Below are 23,248 nucleotides of genomic sequence, written 5' to 3' on the forward strand. Positions count from 1 at the left end.
GCACTTGATTAGGGTTCTTTCATACTAACCTTTTATTTGGGATAACTGTAGACACAGAAAAATTGCAAAACTATGGAACTTCCTTATATTCTTTACCCAGTTTCCTTAATGTAAACATCTTAAATAACCAGTGTACAATAATCAAAACCAGGAAATTAGTATTGCTACATTGTTATTTATTTACACATTTTATTTAGAAATGGTTTTTAAAAAAGTGGATTGTACTTAGTCCTTTAGCTGAGTATTTTTTTGGTGGGGGGTGGTGTGGGGAGTTGGACAGATGATTTAGCTTAGGGTTCTAAGTACTCAGTTTTACTGGAATTACTTGGAAACTTTGAAAATCTTTAAATACCTGAAATCTTTAAATACTCATTCATTTCCTTCCTCTCCAGAGTTTCCCAAATCCTAAAGTGGAGACAGAAGAGTTGGAGTTGAGTGAGTTTGCTGGCATGGAACCTATTCTAACAGCTCAGTTGGGATCATTTCAGGAAGCAATTTGTGTTTTGCTTACAACTGATAATGACCCTTGATCTCCCTAGTAAAAAACATTCTATTTTAAAATGATTTAAGTCTGATGGTATAGAGTCCTATTATGCATAGAACTGTCCTCCACATTTATTAACTTGGGAGGATTGTGTTAGCTAAGTCAGGTAAGGATTTGCTCAGTAAAAGAAGAGAAATATGTTGCTGCATATGCATAGTGGCTACAGGGAGAGAGACGGTTTTTATATCACTGGAGGAAAAAAAACAAGACCAAAGACGGGAAAAACCTGCAGGCAAGCAGCTGCCTCGAGTGCATCTTTCCCGACCTTCAGTAGAAACGAAGCTCTTCTCTTTACTCAGTAGTTCATCGCTTTCCGTATTGCCTAAGCTCCGTAATAACAATAACATATAAAACAGGACACAGAAGTTTGTACAGAGATAAGCTGTCTTAACTGTGAACCTCAGTTGGTACAAAAAGTCCCCTCGTGTCCTTGATTCAGTCAGATGAAGTGAGCAGAGACTCTTCCCAAACACGAGTGCTGAGCCAACCATAGGGTAAGTCTACACTCAGGTGGGGATTGAACAGTTGGGTCTCTCTCATTGGTTGCAGACTGTAATTATAGTTTGGAGGAGTAGGAGATGGAGAGAGAAGAGAACCCCGGTTACCAAATAAGGGACAGAAAGAAGGCAAAGCGGCCGAAGATGTCAGGAAAGGACTAGTTGGAGACCAATATTCCAGGACAGGACCCTTCGTTGTTTGATGTCAAGATGCTCAAACCTGACCATCATGTTTAGACTCTGAGCCATCTCGCCTGTCTTTATCTTTCTTTAACCTGGCCCTTTGCAAACTATTTTGCCATAGAATACCTTTCACCCAACTCAGTCATGTTCTATATCTCGTAGAACAAGTAGAAACACCCTTTGAGGAACTTTGCTGTAGGCGAAGAGGAGCTGCTGGGAGAGGGGGCAGCAGGGCACCAAGATGACTCTGTGCCTCTCTGGTGTGAGTAGCTGGCGGAGGAGTGGGGATCCCACAGAGGAGTGAGAGGGGTAGAGGTACTAGGCTCGAGGCTTGGGGGCGGCTTGTGGGAGTTGCAGGACACAGGCAGGATGGATGGGGAGTAGGAAAGGCCTGGCTCCGTGGTAAAGGGGTGGGAGGCATCAGGAACAGGGAGCCAGGATGACTGGGGTTTCTGTTTGGGGGACTCCTGGGGACTGAGAACTAAAGAGTGCCTTGCAGCGAGCGGCCAGTTTGGCGGGTCAGGGAGTGCAGCTGAGGTGCTGAGTGTAGGCAGGCAGCCTGCAGCCAGGACAAGGGTGGGGCTGGAGAGAGGCTTGGAAATCATTCAGACTTTAAATCCCTGGCCTTGAGGATGACATCATGGAAGGAGAGCATAAGGAGTAGGAGTGAAGTAGACGGGAAGGAAGCCCATTCTAAGGATATTAATAATTATTAATCGGCTGCCGCATCGATGCCATATTAGCTCTTAGACACTTTGTGTTGTTGTTTTGATTTTGTTGAGGGCAACACCCAGCTGTACTGGGGTCTCAATCCTGACTCTGCTCAGATCACTCCTGACTGGATCTGGGGAACTGATGCCAGGCTCGAACCAGGGTGGGCCCTGTGCACGGCTTGCCTTACCCCTTACCATCTCTTCAGGCCTCACCACTGTTTTCATCAGGTTGCAGGTGTTTTGTTTTGTTTTGTTTTTTCCACATGCAAAACCACACAAGGGCAAGTCTTCTTATCTCCATTATATAAACGAACCTGGGGAAGCTCCCTGGCCTTGAGGCTCCCTGTTCTCCATCTGGCCGTTGGGCCGTGAGAAAGTGGTCTCTTTTGCTGAGACCTAGGCTTCCTCTCATTCAGTCGAGTGGGTCAGTGCTAGTCTTTGAAACTCCAAAAGAAGAGCAAGACAGTGTTCTGTCTTTGGGTTTCATTTTTGTTTTGGGTCACACCAGTGATGCTTGGGGCTTACTTACTCCTGGCTCTGTCCTCAGGGACTACTCCGGGTGGGCTTGGGAAAACTATACGGGGCGCCAGAGATTGGATCCAGGCTGCATGGTCCTTCCTGCTGTTCTGTCTCCCCAAGACAGTATTCTTAATCAAGCTTGGGGCTTTTGCCTCCCACTCTGGAGAAGCCCGTGTTCTCTCTTGAACATGTATCTCTCTTTCTCTCTCCGCACATTTCTATAAGAAAGTTTCTTTCAGCAAAAACTATTTTGCTTCAAAAAAAAATAAAACAAAAATTTTTTTGATCATACGGTTTGATTTCCCTAGCACAGCATGGTGCCCTGAGCATTGCCAGGAGTAGCCCCTGAGCACCACTGGGTGTGGCCAGCCCTCCCCACACTTCCCCAGCCCCCTCCCCACCACCACTCCAGCCAAAACCACATAATAATAAATACAGAAAAGCCTTATGAGGAGGTCTTACCTTCGCCATCGAGTCTTCTGGACACCCCAGGGCCTTGGGAGATGGTGCAGTGCAGTGAGCCCGCTGTGGCCGCTGAGACAGGAAGGGAGGAGACGATGCGATTTGCCAGCCACATCACTGCAGCGCCCCGGAGCAGCTCCCGGCTGACAAAAGCTGAGTCAGAGAAGCTGTGGCGACTGCGCTAGAGGCCGGCATGGCCCACTTCAGGCTTTTCGACTGCATGATCAACCACAATTGGAGTTTACTATGCAATCTGTACTGTGCGTGGAATGGTCAGGTTTGTGCCACGTATCCTTCTGCTTTTTAACTCAAGCTTCCTATAAGTTACAAGCAAAAGAGTCTAGAGATGTATGTAACTCCCTATATGGTTAGTGCCTGTGTATACATATATGTAATAGATATCAGCTCCATTGCCAGCTTTGTAGTCACTCTCTTCCAGTGACAGGAGAAAGTAATCTTTTAGACTTATTTTTATTATTATTTTTTTTGACTGGGGGGAGGGCTGGGGCAGGAATACTTGTTTAAGGGTTACGTATCTCAACTCTAATCATCTGACTTTCTATGAAAGAATTAAGTGAGCTCTTAAGTTGCACTGACTAAGGACTTTGGGAGATTTTGTGATGGGGGAGGGGGCACGAATGACTTTAAACTAGCAAAAATTAAAACTGACTAAATTTTTTAAGTGTTACCTATTTTTGAGACATTTAATATTATGTTCATAGGAAGATTGGCAAGGTTTGGAAGGAGTGTCTCTTTTTGCTTATTTTATTTTCAAGGAAATATGGTTCATGGTGCCTTCATTCTCGAGATAAATGGACATTCTATTTTGAACCTATTCTTGTAATAAGCCAAGGTTTTGAGAAAATAGTTGTTTTGCAGTAGAGAGAAACTGCTGGGCATGTTTCTTAACAATGGTTATATATTTTTGAGGGTGTTTTTTTTTTAAGAAGCAAAAACTTTTTCCCCCTTTAGCCTGTAATCACCATTTTTATTATCAGGCACAGACTGTTTTTGTAATTCCTGAATAATGCTGTTTATATTCAGTGTAATGATTTCTCTTACAAAACAGAAAGGAAACTGATAGCTTTTGTTTCAGTTATCACTGAATCTTTCAGAACTATTAATTATTTACTATGCGGAATGGTTATTAATTTCTTTGTGAGTACTCATCTTCCGTATTAAAAAAATTTATTGTTTGAAATGTGGAAGATAAAGTGAAGAGCTCAAAAGCAGTGAATTCAAAGGCAATCCCCATGGCCCCATCATTTTTTGTATTCATAAACCCAGGTCTGAACAGAAGTTTGAGACATGAAATTAGTTTCAGATGGCATTTGGGGTTCTTTATGTCCTGTCCTCTCTCAGCTGCAGTGGGGAGAAGACTTTTTCATAGTTTAATTTGAGCACAACAGACCAATCTGTGGGAGAAACTAGAGAAGGAGAAGGTCATTTAGTCTCTTTATTTCAGCGTAAGATTGATCCCTCCATGCACTTTCTAGTTCTCTCCCTAATGGAATTACATTACCATAAAAAAATATGGATTTTGAATGGCTATTTAGAGAATAAAAGAAGACAGATGCGGTAAATCGCATGTAAAATTCATATCAGGAGCCCACCACGGTTGAAACTTCTAACAGAAAAATGTGTTGGTGTTGAGTAATTCATTTGTAGTCATTACGGAATTGATCTCCTCATCAGGAACTCTCTTATTTATGATCCAGTACTTTATCAATTCTTTTTCATCCTGGCCAATCCCAAGGGGACATTTGCATTGCGCCATGATCTAGGAATCAGTTGATCCAGTGAGCCTGCAACAGAAAGTGCTTTAGGACAGGCCTGGGCTAGGGGCTTTGCAGGGCAGCTAGGGCTTCTTTCTTCCAGATTAAATCTGACAGTAGACCCTGGGGTTTGCTCACCAAGTTGGCAGGTTCTAGCATAAAGCAATAATGGTAAATGATGACATCTCCTCTGACTTCCATGCTGTCCTTTGAAATATTTGGTGGAGATTGAGGGACATTGTGCTCTGGGATCTAGGTGGATTCTAGAAAATAATTTAGAGAGCTGAAGAAAGGTGTAGGCCGTGGGGAATGGGTGGAGACAGACAGACAGGAGAATGACAACATGCTGGACCTACTGCTGGCAAGTCATTTTATTTTGTAAAGGAGCTAAGATTTTGCATTTGTGTGTGAATTTAGCCTAGTTCTTAAAGTGTTCGTGACTGATTCTAGTATTTTCAAAACATGGCTACCTAAACCAAGCACCTCTGTGGCCACATGTGTCTTAGGGCTTTTGGTATGTAACTGCTATGGTATAGGAAGATTTGGGGCAGCTTCAGTTTGGGTGGTTTTATTCACTAAGCGGTGCCCTGTGTGCTACTGGGTGCACTTGAGGAGCTGATGGTATAGGAGGGGATAGAAATGAAGGAGTAAATGCATGGGCAGCATGGGGACCGAGGGCACTGGACGGAAGGGGACCGATGGAAAGAAGGGTGTGTGATAGAGAGTGAGAGCAGGTCTGGCTCTGATAGGATAGAATCTCAGGTGAGAGAGTGGTACTATCTTTAAAGCAGGGACTTTACAAAACATTTTTTTTTCTCTCTCTTTGGGTCACACCTGGCGATGCACAGGGGTTATCTCTGGCTCTGCACTCAGGAATTACTCCTGGCAGTGCTTGGGGGAACCGTATGGGATGTCAGGGATTGAACCCCGTTGGCCGCGTGCAAGGCAAATGCCCTATCCGCTGTACTATTGCTCCAGCCCCAAAACACATTTCTTTATTTTTGAAAACTGGATTGTGTTTTTTGGTTTAGGAGCCACACTATAGTGGTACTCAGGGCTCACTCATGACTCTCCTATCAGGGGTCATTCCCAGCAGGACTCAGGGGACCATCATGGTGCGGGTCTCGAATCCACATCCACTACATGCAAGGCAAGTGCCCTTCCTGTTGTACTGTTGTTTCAGCCTGATTTTTAAAACCCTTTTTAAAATTGAGGTTCTGTTATTTTACTGTTAGGCTGTTAATGATGGTTTTCTGTGCACATAATCCCAACACCACACCCTTCAGCAGTAATACTTTTCCATATTAATTAAGGAAATCTTAGTGATGAATATATTCTTGAATTCAGTTAAGAGGGGTGAAGTTTGTTACAGGTTGCAATACTGTTCATTCCCAAAGTACCATTAGGAAGAAAGAACCTTGTTTCTTTCTTCTTTTTATTTAGATGTCTGAGGCATTTCAGATAGTTTTATCAGTGTTAAAACTCAGGGATGAAGTGCTGGTGGTGAAGTCAGGGGCACCAAACTGGGTGTTAAGGTTTCATGCAAGTGACATGTTCCTTGATCCAAGGCTTGATTTTCCTGAAAATCTACTGACAGCAAAACCTCCCGCAACAGAATGGGGAACTGGGAAGGAGCCTTGGGAGCCAGGGGAACCCAGGATCCAGGCTCTGTCTCTATTTGTACCAGGGGGACCCGGGATCCAGGCTCTGTCTGTGTACCGGGGGACCCAGATCCCAGCTCTGTCTATTTGCCCCAGGGGTACCCGGGTTCCAGGCTCTTTCTGTATTTGCACCAGGGGGACTTAGGATCCAGGCTGTGTCTGTATTTGCGCCAGAGGGACCTGGGATCCAGGCTCTGTCTGTATTTGCACCAGGGGGACCCAGGATCCAGGCTCTGTCTGTGTACCGGGGGACCCAGATCCCAGCTCTGTCTATTTGAGGCTCTGTCTGTGTACTGGGGGACCCAGATCCCAGCTCTGTCTATTTGCCCCAGGGGTACCCGGGTTCCAGGCTCTTTCTGTATTTGCAGCAGGGGGACTTAGGATCCAGGCTCTGTCTGTATTTGCGCCAGGGAGATCTGGAATCCAGGCTCTGTCTGTATTTGCGCCAGGGGATCTGGGATCCAGGCTCTTCTGTATTGCTCCAGAGAGACTGGATCCAGGTTCTGCCTATATTTGCTTCAGGGAGAAACAGAACCCTGACTCTGCCTGTATCTGCCCTGTGTGAGGAGAGATGAATGATTAGGGGCACTGAGAAATGGGGGAAACACTGGAGGAGTGTATGTTGAGTGACGGGAGCAGTCTTTGGGACCTGTTCCCCATCTATCTGGATCCAACTGGCTGCAGAGATCTACAAACCTACACAAAAGAAGCTAGACTGTGCAAATACAGATGGAATCATATTCTGGGTTTTCCAGGTGCCAGTACAGACAAAGCCCGGTTCCCAGCTCAAATACAGGCCCTGCGTGTTAGCTGTTAGAATCCGCTCCTACTTCTACTACCACTCGGAGACTTCTATGCATAAGCTAGGAAAGTGGGTCTGGGCCTGGTGGCTCGAATGGGACACCTTAAATTCTTGATCCCTTCAGTGTGGCTCAGAAATGAGCAGTCTTTGCGTGGCTCGAAATTTGTAAGAAAGGCTGACTGCCCCAAATCAGTTTTTGTTCTGGTCATCGTCCTGCATTTAGAACTTTGCTGTTGATGATGGAGAGTTAAAGGGGTTATTTTATTATTTAAATTTTGTTTTTTTGTTGTTTGGGGGCCATACCCAGAGGTGCTCAGCGGCTCCACCCAGCTCACGGAACCACGGGGTCATTCCTAAGGGGGCTTAGGGATTCTGCTGGGGTTGCCTCAAATAAGACAAGTGTCTTAACCCTTGTGCTATTTCTTAAATTTCCATTGCATTTTATTTGAGATGCTTGATTTAATTGCTTTTCTTGAAATTTTTACATTGTATCTTTATTTAAAGTGATAGCAATACCCCCTCCCCCCCGCCCCGTTGAATGGACAAAATCCAGAATATTTGAACAGAACATAAGGAAAAGATCTCAGTTTTCCATGCATGATGCTTCATTGTTGATGCAGAAGACTCAAACTGCAATTACTGATTTTTGTTTGTTTCTTGTTTTGCTTTTTTGCTTTTGTCTTTAGTGGTATTTTAATCAGGGAGATTGGAACCCACACCTGTGGGTTTTGCCTTGGTAAACAGAATAGGGTCCAGGGATTTTTCCTGACTGACCAGCAGGACAGCTCTCTGTCTATTGTGTTGTTTTGGACATCCCTCTCCTCGCTCTTCTCCCTGTCCGCCTCCCTGAATCCTGTCTTCTACTGGAAGCCGAAGGTGGCTGGAATGGGCACTTGCTGGCAGGCTGAGTGGCACAGGATTAGCAAAACCACGTGTGCCAGAATACTACAGTGCCAAAATGCACAGATGGCTAATTTTCCACAGGTAGAGTTTGCAGGTGAAATCGGGTGGGGAGGCAGGAGGGAGGAGGTGCGTTGTGAGAATGAACCGACAGAAACCTCTTAATCATTGTTAGGAGAAATGCATCCAGACCACTTGCCCCCTTCACTGGTGCAGCGATTGACTGAAAGCTGCAATTGTAACTCTCAGAATTATCAGCCTGAGCAAGGGAGATTTGAAAAAACAGGCCTGTGCCCTGTGACCGCCGCACCTCCAGAAATGCGGAAATGTGTCACAAGGAACTTTATTTTGTAGTATATGGGAGATAAAACTAGGGAATTACTACCATGGCAGGCACTTGTTCAGCCTTTTTTAATTCTAGTGAATTGACAGAGGGAACCTGAAACAAGGGGTTAAATCACTTGTCCAGTGAAACAGAATTTGGGACTGCGGATGGAGGCACAAACTCTAGTATGTCCGTCTCCCCCTGAACTCTTTCCTGAAGGACAGAGTAGTACTGCTCAGCTTTCAAACACTGGCCGTGCTGAAGCTGTTTCACTGGTCAAGTCAGTGCTAACCAGTGAAACTCTCTATTTCCTCTTGATGCCAATTTACGGAGTTGTGGAGGGAAATGGAATAATAGCAGGGAAAGGGGGGGAAAGTGGTAGGAATGTCTGGAATGGTAGAACATGGCTGAGGGAGAGAGATAAAAGGTTACAGCGCAATCAAGAAAGGTAAGAAAGCATTAACTGTTGGCTGTGTCCTTTGTAATGCTCCTTAGCGATGAGTCACTTTCTAAGCGCCTTTGGAAGCTGAAACCTTTAGCCTGGCCAGTGGACATATCTGTGTGAATGTATTGAGCTGGTAACCCTGTTCTAGAAGCAACGTTATTATAAACCAAGCTGTGTGGAGCACAGTGTAACAGGGAAATAAAGGTGAAAAATAGTGTCAACTAACATAACTAATTGTTTTTGCACTGAAAAGTGATTATCTTTGATGGTCAGTGGTTAGTGTAAATATCTGAGTCTCTTTGTCTTCCTTCACCCAGCCTTCCAGCCTTCCAGCTCCACAGTGTAGTGCAGCAAACCTGGAGTCCCCACCCTCAAGGGGTCCATAGGTGAAGATCATATAAATGGGGGCAAAGGGGTTCATGACATGAAGCTAGATGGCCAGCTGGTAAGACGGGTGGAGGTGGACGGGCACGAGGAGAAGAGGTGCAGGACGGGAACGAGGTAGGAGGAAGGTTGAGAAATGTTGGTGTGGAGTTCAGCTGCCCTGCCCATGGTGGGCCTTGGTGCTGTGCTCAGGGGCTTGGGCGGGTGAAGGGGAGGTTTCAATGAACAGGAAGGTCAAAATAGAAATCTCTGAGGGTAAAGGTAGATTTCCTGGCAGACTGACTGGCAGGCTGGCCTTGGCCCTCTGTGTGCTGGTTGGACTTGGTGCCGTGGGCAGAGCCTGAGCCTTCAGCCTTGCCCCGGGCATGGCCTGCCTCAGGGTTTATTCTGTGTCAGGCCCCCCTCAGCACCCCTCCTGGCCAGCCCTCCCACACAGAGCACTGGCCTGCCTGGCCTGCATCCTGTCCTTTGGAGTTCAATTACTATTGATTGAATAGTTATTTATTTCTTAAAAGCTTGGGCTAAAAGGTCTTTTAGAGAGTTTTCTTTTTAAAAACTATGCTCAGGTCTTACTTCTCCTGACTCAGTGACCAGGGATCACTCCTGGAGGGTTTGAGGGACCCTCTGGGATGCTGGGGACTGAACACAGGCCAGCTTCGTGCGAGGTGCATGCCCGGCCCCTTGCACTCCTGCTCTAGCTCCCAGCAGTTTTTTTTTGTTGTTGTTGTTGTTTGGCTTTTTGGGTCACACCTGGCCATGCATAGGGGTTGCTCCTGGCTCTACACTCAGGAATTACTCCTGGTGGTGCTTGGGGGACCATATGGGATGCTGGGAATTGAACCCGGCTCTGCCGTGTGCAAGGCAAATGCCCTTCCCGCTGCGCTATTGCTCCAGCCTCAGTAGTTTGGTTTTTAAGCGAGACCAGTGAGAGCAGAGTGGTCAGCCCAGCGCTCCCTGTGCGCCAGCTGCCGTGGTCACTGTCCTAGCAGAGGGGTGGCGGGCAGCGGGCGCCTGTGGGAGCACGGTCTCACGGGGCCCAGGCGGCGAGGTGCCTGCTGCAAGCCCTGGCCTTGTGTGTCTGTGCCACATGTTGGGGCTGGGGCGTTTGTTTGGTTCCCCGTCTTGCCAGGAATCGCTGTCCTGGCTTGTTCTGATGTTCAGTGACAGACCCATTCCTTGTTTGCATTCCACTGGACTTTTGAGCTGCTTGAGGTATCAGAGTTTGTTATGCTCAGCCATGCAGTGACTGTTCACCTCTCTGTGCTCACTGTTCACTGTTCACCACGCTCTTGGGCAACTTGCAACAATATTTTTTATCTTAGAGTTTCCAGAGAGTGAGAAATTCCAGGTGTGGCCTCCCCTGCGTCACAGGGCTTACAGCTTGGGCTGGCATCATGGGACTCAGTTCCTCCCTGGAGCCTGAGGGGGGAGGGTCTCAGTCCTTATCTGGGGGTGTGGGGGGTGATGTGCCCTCTTCCTCCCAGCCAGCTGGGCCTCTGCTGGGGGCAGCTCACAACATGGCCGAGGCCAGAGACACGGCAGAGGGGGCGGGTACGACGGAGGTCACGGAGTTTTATAATCTAATCTTGGAGGTGACATCCATCATGTTTGCTGAATTCCATTCATTAGGAGCAAATGGCTATGCCATGGCCGGCAGGAGTACCCGAAGGCAGGCAATTTTTCCAACCACTGTGTTTCAGTAGAATCCACTTGACAATTGATCAGAGGGTCTCCTTGGCTCAGTGATGAGCACGGGGACACTCAGGAATCTGCACAGAGTAGAATTCACACCACTGAGTCATCATGGCTGAGTGAGTCAAGGCAAACTTTGCTGGGGAGAGAGGTCGTGGGGCAGAGCACAGACTCAGTTTCCAGGCATCCTGAGGGGACAGAATGCCCCTGATTCCTCTAGCAGCAGAATAAATGCTGGTCTCAGGGGGTGTTGTATACCAGCAAATCCCCTGAAGGCAAGGTTTTTATTGGGGCCAGACATATAAAACTCTCTCCCTGTAGGACAGAGAGGCTCTGCAAGTGGCACCCCTCGTGGGCACAGAGGGCTGGTGGGAGCTTCCCCCATCCCCCCTCCAAGCCTTCAGGAGCTAACCAGGAACCAACTGGCCCCTTCCCAAGGCAGCAGCTGACTCTTCTGTTCTGCCAACTCTCCCACACAGGAGGCAATGGGAATGTTTCACTTTGCCAGAATGTTTCTTGTTCGTTTGTTGAAGGTTGGGGGAGACAAATCTGGTGGTGCTCAAATATTACTCCTGGCTTAGTGCTCAGGGATCACTCCTGGCAGGGCTCAATAGTAAGCTCAGTAAGCGGTGCTGGGACTTGAGCCCAACTCGGCTGTGTGCAAGGCAAGCTTACCTGTTCTATCTCTCTGACTTCGATCAAAATGTTTTATTAAATTGATGAATTTGGGCCCACACACAGTCATGAGGGGATAAAGATGCCAAGAAAGGCAAGTGACTGGGACTGAGAATGTGACTTAGTGGTAGAAGATTTGCAGTGTGTGTGTATGTGTGTGTGTACACGCGCATGTGTGTGTTGCCCTTGGTTTGATTCCCACCACCAACCACCTCACCAAACCAAATCAAACAGCACAACTAAGTCATTTAATTAAGGCAGTAAATCTTTAGCTACTGAAAAAATGCTATAATATATGTTTGCAGTGACCTGAGAAGAAAAATTAAGTTTCACTTGAGCACTGAGTTGCTCTTTCACTTTTATAATCATTGACTCAGCACCTGGGCATGACTCCTGTGCCCGGTATCAGCCACGTTATAGTGAGTGTGTCTGTCTGTCCTTGAGTGGGGGAGACAGGTGCTATACAAACACGGAAATAGGCCATTACAGTTGTAACATTTCCTTTGCAGGAAAAATGCTGATATTTCTGTTTGTTCACCGTAATCATTATGTACCTACTTTGCGCTACAACTCCGGTGTGAACAAAACAAAGAATTTTACATTTCTCTTTGGGTGGGGGGGGTGGGGGGGCGTCAGTATGTGCCCGATGGTGCATGGGGGCTACAGCAGGCGCTGTGCCCTGGGCTTGCTCCCAGTGGTGTTGAGGGACCATGCCATGCCAGGGGTCATCCACATGTAAGGCGAGCGCCTGACGATTCCATCACAATACATATTTGATCTCCAAATCTGAATGCAGAGGAGGGTCAGCAAATGATGTTGCTTTGTTTGGAGCAGTGAAGACAGGTGGACAGCGGGCAAGGCGGTGGGAAAACTACCTTAAAGAATGTGCTGGAAGCCATGCTGTCTTGGGGTGACCTGAGCAGAGTCCTGACTGCAGTCTGGGAGTGCAACCCCCTTGGGGAAGAGGTCTGCAGAGAACCAGGTCCAGTAATGGGGAGAGGTGGGCAGCCCGAAGGGCACTCAGAGAAATGAGTGGCGGGTGCCCTGGCATGGCGGGAGAGGTGTGAGGGGACCCTGACCAGCTGTGGGGGCCCTGAGGAAGGGGAGGGGTATTCCTGCCTGTTCTGGGGGAACTTTGGTAGGGGCATTGGGATGGGGGGACCCGCGTGTCGATGTGCCCAGTGCAGCCATGTCAGAATAGCCATGGACTATTCAGATTAGAAATCCTGAGATACACAAAACATCTCAATCCCAGATGGAGAGTTCGGCGTGCTTTGCACATGAACACCTGCAAGGAGTGCGTGGTAATGCAAGACTCAGTCAGGTTCCTTTGTAACATAAAATTTCAGCAAAATTTACAGTATATTGTGTTTGTAAAGGTAAAGGCCCTCCCGTTGATCGTCGATTTGCTCGAGCGGGCCCAGTAACGTCTCCATTGGAGACTTTGTTGTTACTGTGTCTGGCATATCGAATACTCTCGGTAGCTTGCCGGGCTCTCCGAGAGGGGCGGAGGAATCGAACTCGGGGCGGCCGTGTTTGTATTTTTATGATTAGCTATAATATGCAACAGGTATATTTATACATTTATAGACTGTGGCAGTTGGCACTCAAATGGTTTTAGAAGTTTTTAAATTGCTCATTGTTTCTCTGATGTACTATTGGGCCATTTCTGTGTTTTAGTCAATTATAGTATTCTTTCATGAAAAAATATTTTCTATTAAAGTGATCCAATTTATAATGTGCTTTCTAGACGTATATTATATTGAAGGTAGTTGTATTTTTAGAACCCAAATTATGGAGTGATTAAAGTAAGCTATTGCTTTCTAAAAGGTTTTATTCCAGGGTTCCTTTATATTGTAAGCTCCTTCAGTGCTTCTAAACTGTGTCAAAACTTCCCCCCCCCCAATTATAACTTTTCTTGAATGAATTAAAATACAAGGACCTCCTGCCTTAATATATTTTACATACCAGGGTTTTCAAAAGTGACAGTGGACTGTCCCCATAGAGAGAGCTGCCTTGGACAGGACAACAGCAGACAAACTGCGCTTTCTCAAGCCCTGTCTTCCCTAGGGACTGTGGCTGCTGTTAGCTCCCGTCATGTTTTGTGCCTTTGCTGGATCCTTGCTGTGCTTTTGCCAAAAGTTAGGGCGCATCTCATTGCCAGATTAACCCGGAGTGAGACAGTGACAACCCCCTGCCCCATTCTTTTGGGGGGAGGGGTCTCATGGTTTCCTCTCTGAGATCTGGGACCTGGGCTTCCCAGGTGGTCACATTTGGGTCCCTGTGTTTTGAAAAGTCCCTATTCCAGTTCCCAGGGACTTCACTTGGGCTTCTACTTCTATGCTGCAAGATGTTCCTGTCAACCCTCATTTATAACTTAGTCAGAGAACTGTGCTTGAAACAGCAGCAGCAGCATGCTCTTGTGTAATGCAGTCTTAGACAAGCTGGAGGATATATATATGTGTGTGTGTGTGTGTGTGTGTATATACATACATATATATGTGTATATATACATATATATGTATATACACACATATGTATTTCTTGATGTTATTTCTATCATAGATCCTCAGGAATAGAATGTTACGTTCGAGATGTTTGGCCTCCCTAATGAAAAAAATGCATTAAAATAAAGCACCATTTTTCATCTTAGCATATTTGCAAAGATTTAAAAATAGCCACGGTTGGCTCAAATATGAATCTAACAGCCTCGGAGGCTGTCAGTGGTTTGTGAGTTGGTTTTCTGTTTTTATAGATGACACTTGGGAATGGTGTATACAAAACTGAAAACAAACAAAAAATAACTATTTGAGCCAGAGACTCCATTCTTGGAAATTTACCCTCTGTCATTACTTGCAGTTTCTGTTTCTGTTGTAGAATTGAGATTGCTCTGAAGGGGGCGGGGGTGTGGTGGTGGTGATGCTGTTGCCAGTGGTGGTAGCACTAGAACAGTACTGGACATGCTGTTTTCAAAGTTAAGCGATCTAGTCCAGGATCATGTGCCTTCGCCATGTCTGGGTTGAAATCCCCAGTACCACAAATGGTGCCCTGAGCACCACCATGAGGACCCCTGAGAACTTGCAGGTATGGTTCATGAAACAAAACAAATCAGAAAAATATAATAGAAGAAGGGCACTCTCTAAATAGTTGTTTCTAATTTTCTATTTCACCTTGACCCTCATGAATAGCTTGGAGACCCCAGACTGTGAGACCTTTGGCAAGTTAGTCTCTCAGAGCCTCAGCATTTGGTCCCAGGAAATGTTGAAATATTCAACTGGATTCTATATTTAAGGTGTCCTTCAGATTAGTTCAAGATTCTGTGAAATTGCATCCTCTCTATAGAACAAGCTAATGACGTGGAGATTAACACTTAACATTGGTTTTCAGGGTTTTATTACTGTTGCTTCCTACTTTTTTACCTGTTAATAAGGTGAGTTTCTGATAATATGTTAGTAGCCTGGGGCCGTAGGATTCCCCATGGGCTCCCCCAGGATATTTCAATAGTGTCACAGGTAGGTAAAAAAAATCTCATAAATTGGTGTTGGGGGCATGGCATAAGACTAGGGGGCCAACCCTAGTTGGTAAGACCAGTGGCGGGTGGGGTGGGGGTGGGGAAGGCAAGAAGGAACCATAGTCAGCAGGGTTCCCTGATGGAGAGAAAGGCTGAGAAGTGCCACTTGTTGCAGTGATTCCAACAAGATAGAGTGGGATATGGGGCTCAGGTGGTGGGGTGTATGCATCCCACATTTGATGACTTGGGTTCAATTCCTGCACTGCACACCCCTCCCACCCTCGCCAAGCACCACCAAGTATGCTTCCTCTCAAGAAACAAAGACAAAAGCCGATCACAAAGTCATGAGACCACTTGATGGGGTAAGACCTCCTTCACCTGGATTGTCTTCTAGCCTCTGCACACGCCCATGTGTCTGTCGAGATTGTGAGATTGCGAGATTGCATTATGGCCTCAGTAGCTGGGGCAGACTGAAATGCAGCTTGACTCTTAATTTGGAGAACCCCTCTGCCCAGAGGGCAAGGAGATGATTGTTTTTAAGCCTCAAATTACAATCTGTTCTTTCATTCAGAGTAAACAGGTTTTTACTCCTTATCAGGAAATAAGTAGCTTCTCAGAGCTGTCTGGTAATAGAGCTTCTTAAAAGGAAATAATGTTTTTAAGATAGACACCTGTATCTGAGTTTGTCTCTTTATCTTTTCTGCTTTTGAAATGAAGTAGAGCTATGTACATTTACTGCCCAAATGAGAACAATGGGGGAATAAGGCCTCAGGAGTGGTTTCCTAATAAACTTTTTATTTTCACTTGACGGGAGCTACAACCTGACAGTGCTTGGGGCTTACTCCTGGCTCTGTGCTCAGGGATCACTGCAGCCGGTGCTGGGGACAGGAATAGGGACCCCGTGCCTTTCTGGGAATTGAACCCTGCTGTGTACAAGGCAAATGCCCTCCTCACCCTACGGTCTCTTTGACCTTACAATGGCTTGTGTTTTTTTTTCTTTTTTTTAAATCATTGTGCTTGAGTGAGGTAAACTTGACTCGTGATTTTTTCCAGATTTGATTTCTATTTTATGCCCTTGTCTTTGTCAGACTTTGTGTTGGGCTGTCTCTCAGGCTGCCCGATGCTTGCAGATAGACATACAAACAACCCTATCCCTTGACAGTCAGCCTTGCTGCATGCTCCTGGACAGGGCCTGGGAGCCACTTTGGAGTGTGGAGCACACTGACCAGGATGCACTGCTGTGACACTTAACACCGAGTGGAACCGGAAGCCAATTCCCTTCACACAGATGACATTTGCACCATGCTGCTGTCAGCCAGGAGTGTTGAGATGCTGCCACAGTGGCATAGGCTATTGACCAAGTAGCATGTGCCCCTATGGGGGAGACGTCTGCGGCCTGTATGCAGGGTGGAGGAGGGTTGGGAGGGGAACAGAAGACTGAAATCATTTTAATCATGGTGACTTACACTATTCCCCCTCCCACCCATATTCCCATATCATGGTTAGTTTATATCATACCCAGCTTTACTGCTCCTCTCTGTTGCTGTGCATTTAGGTCCCTTCTCATCCCTTGGGATGAAGATCTCTTAGCAGGAATCTTTGGCCGTCTTACCATTTTCAGTGGGTGCTCTATTTAAGCATAGGAAATTTAAAGCTTGGTTACTGTTGGCAAAGCAGGGTTACCAAAAGATGGGATGGCCGGTCAAAGTGTGTAAGAGTTCTGGTCCCTTCTGATGAGTTTAGTATTATTATCTCTCTGTTCAAAGAGAACATTTTAAGCAAGAGACAAAATTGTATTATATTTTATTATTACCCTGCAGGAGGAGATGCTGAAAATTGAACCTAGGGCCTCATGCGTACAAAGCAAGTGCTCTACCACTGAGCTATATATTACTCTGCTTCTTAACTGACTTATTTATTTATTTATTTGCTTTTTGGGTCACACCCAGCGATGCACCTGGGTTACTCCTGGCTCTGCATTCAGGAATTATTTCTGGCAGTACGCAGGGGACCATATGGGATGCTGGAGATCAAACCTGGGTCGACCGCATACAAGGCAAATGTCCTGCCTGCTGTACTATAGCTCCAGCTCCCAACTGACTTTGAGATCAGTAATTTATTCCTTCAGAAAGTTTTAGAAAAAACATATTTCGGAAATTCTTTGTCATTCCATTATGATTTGAAAACCTTGTGGAAGGGTATTTTAGGAACTGATTTACTTTGTGTTTGAGAAGATATGTCTATCACCCAGTTAGCAGTAGTTGCATGCATGATCATTCTATCACTGTACCTTTAGTAGCTGATGCTTTGTGGCAAATTCACAGCAAAAAGGAATATAATTAAAACTCTGATCCCAGGTTTTGGCAGACCTGTTTAAAAGAGCAATAGCCTAGCAGGTAGGGCGTTTGCCGTACACTTGGTCGACCAGGGTTCGATTCCTCCGCCCCTCTTGGAGAGCCCGGCAACCTACCAAGAGTATCTCGCCCGCACAGCAAAAGCCTGGCAAGCTACCCGTGACGTATTCGATATGCCAAACACAGTAACAACAAGTCTCAAAATGGAGACGTTACTGGGCTTGCTCGAGCTAATCGATGAACAACGGGAGGACAGTATTACAGTACTACAGTTTAAAAGAGAATAAACTACTGGTTCCATTTAGAGTTAGGTAGACTTGGAGGGTGGAGCAAAATGCTTGTTCGAGGATTGCAGTTTCCCCCCTTAGTTTTGGGGCTACATCCAACCCCCAGTTAGTCCTTCTGGGTGTGTGTTTGTGGTCACTCCAATAGTGTTTGAGGGACTTATCCAGGTATTCTGCATGTAAAGGGTGCACTCAGCCCACTAATGTCTTTTTGACCCAGTGTTGTCCTAAATTGAAAACTGAAAATACCTACATTGACGTAATGTTCAATTAGTGCATTGTATGTTTGTTTATTAAGACATATTTTAGTTGATTACATATTTTAGTAGATTATCAGATTCTTTTGTCCATTTGGCTCTCTTCCTTCCTTTAGGATGTTCCATATTTATTTATTTATTGGTTTTCAGGCCACACCCGGCGATTCTCAGGGACTACTCCTGACTCTGCACTCAGGAATTATTGTTGGTGGTGCTTGGGGGATCATATGGGATTCCAGGGGTTGAATTGAACCTGGGTTGGCCACGTGCAAGGCAGATGCCCTACCCACTGTGCTATCTCTCTGGCCCCCAGGATGTTCCATATTTATTTATTTATTTAAATGGGAAATTTTAATGCTAATTTCATACTTATCAAAGAACTGCTACCCATTTTGCTGGGGAAATACTAAATGGATGGCTCTGATTACATAATTTAAAAATTTTAGCCATTCTGTTTAGTGTTCCTTTTTCTGATGGTGGGGGAGGATGTTTGCGCTGAACCTAGTGGTGCTAGGAGCTTACCTCATGGCTCTGTGCTCTGGGACCACTCCTGCCAGTGCCCAGGGGTGATATGTGTTGCTGGGAATTGAACCCAGTTTGGCTGCATTCAAGGCAAGTGCCTTACACACTGATCTTCTCTGGCCCTGTGTTCAGCACTTCTTTACAGGAAATAAAATTATGTAATATGAATTTAAATAATTTTGGCATTTCTAATGTATTCCCATTCTTGCTGTTCTCATCAGATTCCTACAGTGAAGTTGATAAACTTCTGGGAAGTTCTGATTTTCATACATATTTAGTGTAGGGGTTTTTTTGTGGGGGGAGGGGCATGGGGACAACACTTAGATGGGCTCAAGAGTTACTCCTGGCTCTGTGCTCAGGAATCACTCCTGTCAGTGCTCAGGGGACCAAATCGGGTGCTGGAGAGCAAACTGGGTCTCTTGTACCATACCCACTGTACTATCTCTCCAACCCTAAGGGTTTTTTTTTGGTTTTGATAATCTCAATTACCTAAGGTTTCATTTAACAAATGTTTCCAGGAAAAAGTCTGTCATTCTGTGAGGATTTGTATGCGGTAGGCACTAAGGAGTATAGTTTATTAGTAAGCTAAATAAGTACTTAGTTAAATGTGCTTAGTTAAAAGTAAGAACTTAGTTTCATTTGCTGGTTATAAACGGACTGTTGCACATGTAAGAAATGAAATAAATATTACTTAGATGTCATTTGTATTTTAAGGCTTAGAAGCATTATAGCACAGCGGTAGGGCGTTTGCCTTGCACGCAGCCAACTTGGCCGACCCGAGTTCGATTCCTCCGCGCCTCTCGGAGAGCCCGGCAAGCTACCGAGAGTATCTCGCCCACACGGCAGAGCCTGGCAAGCTCCCCGTGACGTATTCGATATGCCAAACACAGTAACAACTAAGTCTCCAATGGAGACGTTACTGGGCCCGCTGGAGAAGCATTGTCTGTTTTTCCTTTCGTGATGTTGGGGATGGAAGGGTCTCCTGCATGCAAGGCATGCACATTACCACTGGGTCTCACCCTGCCCCTTTAAAAAGGAAAAGCAGTGCTGGATGAAGTAGGTGGTTTCCCAGCCAGGTGTTCCTGTGGTGGCAGCAGGAGAATAGGACAGGCTACAGTAGTGGCCGCTTGCAGACATAGTTCAAATCAAGATTCTAATGACACATTTGAAACTTTCTATATATTAGCAAGTCATCTGGCACTAGCTCTAGAGACATAAAGAACAATCTAATTACCATGGTAGACATGCAAGTACTATATAAAACTTTTACATAGTAATTTAAACAACTGTGGTAAAAAAATAAGATGTTTATTCAGAAGTTTTGCAATGTTTTGGGGGGTAATAGTAAATAACAGAAAAAGTCATTTTCGTTTAAAGGGCAGTCAGTAAATGAATGTGGAATAATCTTGATGGAATTTTATATATGAAATAAAATCAACAAGCAGCAGATGTCAGTTAGCTGTTCATCAGCCCTTTCTGGCAAACAACTATATTCACCAGCCTCCCGGACTGTAGTGATTTTTCAAAAATAGTGATCCCACTCAGCAGCACCGGGGCCACTTCTGGTCATGCTTCAGGGGCCACTGGTGCCAGGAATTGAACTTAAATCCTTATATAGGCTCTGCCTAGGCTTTACCACTTGGGCCTCTTCATTGAGTATTTTTTATGAGATAATTAATTGTATATTATGTCAGAGGCCATGATAGAAGAAAGAGTGAGTGCAGAAAACACATCAGATTCAGTCATACTTGCTTCTGGAATCAAAGTAATAAAGAGAAATTTTTTCAGCCATGTGGGAACAATACCAGTACTAAATAAATATTCTTATTACAAGTATTAGTTTGAATGTGAGAATTCTCATTACAAGAATTATCTTAAAAGTTTCTCTATTCTAATAAATAAGAGCAGACTTTTTCCTGTTATCATGAAGACTTTTATTGCTAGTCACAAGGAAGCAAGAATTAAGTGCAATCTTAGCCCTTCATAACTACCAATAAAACTACTCAAAGAGCTTCCTCAGGAAATGGGTCTGAATGGGCCATTGGTTGTGAAGGAAAGTGCATTGGTTTTTACTGTCTTGTCATTTGGTGGACTTGTCTGTCATAAGTAAGTTAGAAGTAACTTTTTAAGTCATAATAGTCATTAAAACTAAGCTATTAAATTATTTGGAAACTTTGTAAGTTTCATTACATTTTCCCCCCAATGAACTCTGATTAAATTATAGGCATCTTCTGTGAGGGCAATGTTGTGAAATTGAGTAAGAATTCATTCTTTGAAATCACAGTGTCTGAAAATAAAATACATCAGAGTGATATGAGAGAGAAATGCTCTCTAGGGTAAAAATTATATCAAAACCCTTAATTCAAGGGAATCCTGATTAGAAGATCCCCTTGACTCCCCTGCCTTGGGAATCTTCCCTCTTCCCTTCCCCTTCATTCTTTTCCCTTCTTTCAAAACATTTTTCTGAATTAGAACAAACAAACCCTCAAACCAGAAGCCTGAATAAGGAAGGAAACCCTCTAGGAAAATAACAGCCAAGTCAAAATAGTTCATAAATGAAAATATACAGACACAGCAGCAGGAAAGATCCATAGTAGTAGTTCAACTTAAAACAAAAGGTACTATAAATAAATTTCCAAGTCAAGAAACCTCTTACAATTAAGATTCACATTTAAAAACGTTGAGTAATTAGATATCTTAAACTTAATGAGAGATGTTAATGAAATAGTTTGGAGTAGAGTCATATAGACTTCTTAACATGAAGTTGTAAGAGTGTAGAATTGGGGATCAGAGAGATAGTACAGCGCTAGTGGAGGTGCTTGCATTGCGTACATCCAACCTGTGCTGTTCCTGCCACCCCATGTTGTGCCTGAGTACTGCCACGGATGATCTCTGAGTGCAGAACCAGGAGTTAGCCCTGACCATCAGCAGGTGTGGAACCCCCACACAGCCTCCCTCCCATCCCACCTCCCAAAAAAGGAAAAAGACTATTAGAATTGGAGTGGGTCGCCTTATTGGTAATTAGCCCCATTCTAATCCCTGGCACCACTTATGGTTCCCTGAGCACTGCCAAGTGTGACCCCAAAACAAAACCAAAAAAAGTATTAGATTTCATCGGGTGTTATATTTTATCTTTCAAATGGTAAAATAGGCTTGCTCTTCAAGCCCATGTTCCCCCTTGAAATGTTATCTCATTTACTTGTCTGTTTCTCTGCTTGCTTATTTACACTCTGGAGAAGCCCGTGTTCTCTCAGACACTTCTGCCTTTCTCTCCCCTCACATCTTTCTAAATAAGTTTTAATAAAAACTATTTTGTTTCACCAAAAAAGTAAATAGATTTTAGAAAATGATAAAGTAGCCACCAAATGTCATAATTCTTGGGAGAATGCATTATTATATATTTAGTTACTAAATGTGACTAGTTTCAGTAATTATCAAAATGGATTGGAAAGGAACTGTGAAGACTCAAGCATCTTTAGGAAGAGATACAGAAAGCACTAATTCAGGAGTTGCCTCTCTTAAAAATAGCATCATAAAGCAACATATCTCCGGGTCTTTAAAAGTTAACTGAATTAACTGAAATTTTTTGCTGCCTCTACCTCTACATGTGCGTGGTGCCTCACCTCACATGTTTGATGTGTACTCTGCAGTGAGGTGCAAGGCAGCGAAAACAAAAAAATGAAATAAAGCATAAGAAAACCCTGCGGGCACATGTTCAAATCCATCCACATGGTACTTCCTTCGCAAGTGACATCTTCTGAAGGTGTTGCATCATCATCAAAGAGATTGGCCCTGAAATAAGAAACAACCTCTTATTTCAACCACTGGCACTGCACTTAACTGGCAGAGGTGAGCTAAAAACAATATTTTGAACAATTCCATTGGAGTAGGCATCATAATCTTAGGTATTCTGGGGGATGGAATTGATACTAGATTCTTTTTGTTCTTGTTTTCTTTGGGGGTCTTTTTGTTATTGTTGGTTTTCAGTTTGGGGCACACACCTGGCTGTGCTCAGGGGTCACTCCTGGCTATGCTTGGGGGACCATATGGTGCTGGGACTCAAATCCAGACCAACTATGTGCAAGGCAAGACCTTATCTGCTGTGCTGTACCTCCAGCCCTATACTAGACTCTTTACAGAGCTATACTAGCTAAATAGGAGTGTTTTCTTATGTTTTATTATTATTTTTGTTTGGGGGCCACACCTGGCAATGCTCAGTGTTTATTCCTGGCTCTACCCTTAGGGATCACTCCTGGTGGTACTTGGGGGACCTTGGTGTATGGGACACTGGTCAAACCCAGTTGGAAGGCAAGCACCCTACCTGCTGTATACTATCTCTCCAGCCCTCATTTTCTTACGCTTTATCATGATGGGTTCCTGCCATATACTAGAATATACTACTTAAGTATAAAAGGTAGTTCAGGGATTCATTCTTGCATAATCTGTGTTTACTTTCATGGCAACCCCCTATCTTTCACCTCTGGCTAACACTTAGACTTTGTACTTAAAAAAAAAAAGTTCTCTGAGCTTTAAAAAAAAAACTTTATTGAGCTCTCATTTTCATATCATTATGTTCGCTTATTCTATTATTTTACGCGTTACACTTTTCAGTGCTTTGTAGTAAATTTTATGGTTGTGAAATAGTCCTCACAATATGCTGACATTTTATTTCTCTTCTTCATAAAAGTCCCCTTCACACCAGTTTGCATTCTCTCCCCTCACAGGAGGTTCTTTTATTAACCT

At 44.7% G+C, this 23,248-nt stretch overlaps 1 protein-coding gene across 1 annotated transcript in view; it reads left to right on the top strand.

Moving 5' to 3' along the window:
• Nucleotides 1-3,177: 3,177 nt before the first annotated feature.
• ARHGAP21 (Rho GTPase activating protein 21) overlaps nt 3,178-23,248 on the top strand; it is a 94,341-nt gene continuing 74,270 nt past the window's right edge. Inside the window, 1 exon segment of the mRNA XM_056132155.1 lies at nt 3,178-3,195. The gene's annotated coding sequence lies outside the window, so the exon portion shown is untranslated.

The sequence above is a fragment of the Sorex fumeus genome, unplaced genomic scaffold, assembly GCF_029834395.1.
Source record: "Sorex fumeus unplaced genomic scaffold, SorFum_2.1 ptg000007l, whole genome shotgun sequence".
NCBI lineage: Eukaryota > Metazoa > Chordata > Mammalia > Eulipotyphla > Soricidae > Sorex > Sorex fumeus.